Source organism: Nematolebias whitei, chromosome 15 (genome assembly GCF_014905685.2).
Source record: "Nematolebias whitei isolate Nwh7 chromosome 15, NemWhi1, whole genome shotgun sequence".
Taxonomy (NCBI): domain Eukaryota; kingdom Metazoa; phylum Chordata; class Actinopteri; order Cyprinodontiformes; family Rivulidae; genus Nematolebias; species Nematolebias whitei.
In genome coordinates this window covers 35,003,460-35,004,499 of record NC_056512.1, presented here as the reverse complement: position 1 = coordinate 35,004,499, position 1,040 = coordinate 35,003,460, and positions in this window count along the sequence as shown.

The following is a 1,040-nucleotide window of genomic DNA, read 5'->3' as shown; positions in this document are numbered from 1 at the left end:
CCAATATAAAAGGATATGTGAGGAAAGGAGATTTAAAAAGAACTACATGCCTGTTGATAGTTCTCTGAACATGTTCTATGGCTCTTTCCACTGTGGGCTCACTGGAACTTGAAACAGAAATAGAGATATAATTGCAATGTTAAATAATAATATGCATAAAACATTTCACAAGAACAGAATGCATAAAACAATTAGCTACATTACCTGAGTGTACTGGAGGGGAGTTTATGTAGCTCATTGTGTACGTCTTTGGCCAGACAACTCCACTTTGTCTGGATGTGCTCAACTACAAAATCCAGAGACCATCTTAAATATCTATTTGAAGACCAGTCAGCTGAAATGAAAAGCTCATGGATTGTGAAGCAAATGGATTGCTTACCTTGTTTTTGAAAAGATTCAAGTGAAGTTCCTGGAACTGACTGGAGTAAATTTTGAGTCTTTTCCAATGCCAACTAGTCAAAATAGAAAAACAACAAAAATATGTGGTTAAAACAAACTATTATAGCTGCAATATATTTAGTGCATTTTGTTCACCATTTGTACACAACAGGTGTGAGAAACTATTATATTTATGTCATTTGGTCTATATTTGAATGTTTATAACTTGATAAAAACTTGATTTATTTTAACAGAACTCTGGTATTAAATATTTATAACTTTTTTCTAATGTCAATATACAATTGTCTTGTAATTTATTAACAGATTTCTTTTTCTTCTGTTTAGTGCATGACTTTTTCAAATTATTAGCTGGCACATTAAGAATTAGAGCATCATAGTTTTTTTTTTTTTTTTTTAACTTCAGTCTGTTTACAATTTAGTGAAAACTGCAGTACCACAGCGAAAAACTGCAGTACCACAGCTAAAAACTGCAGTACCACAGCTAGCCTAAATGGCTTTCCTTACCTTCATTGAAGCCTCCAATAGTCTCTCAAGCCTCTCTTGCTGTGACAAGGATGGACTTATGCCCCTGCACAAAGCTAAACAGATTTATTAATATATATATATATATATGTATATATATATATATATATATATATATA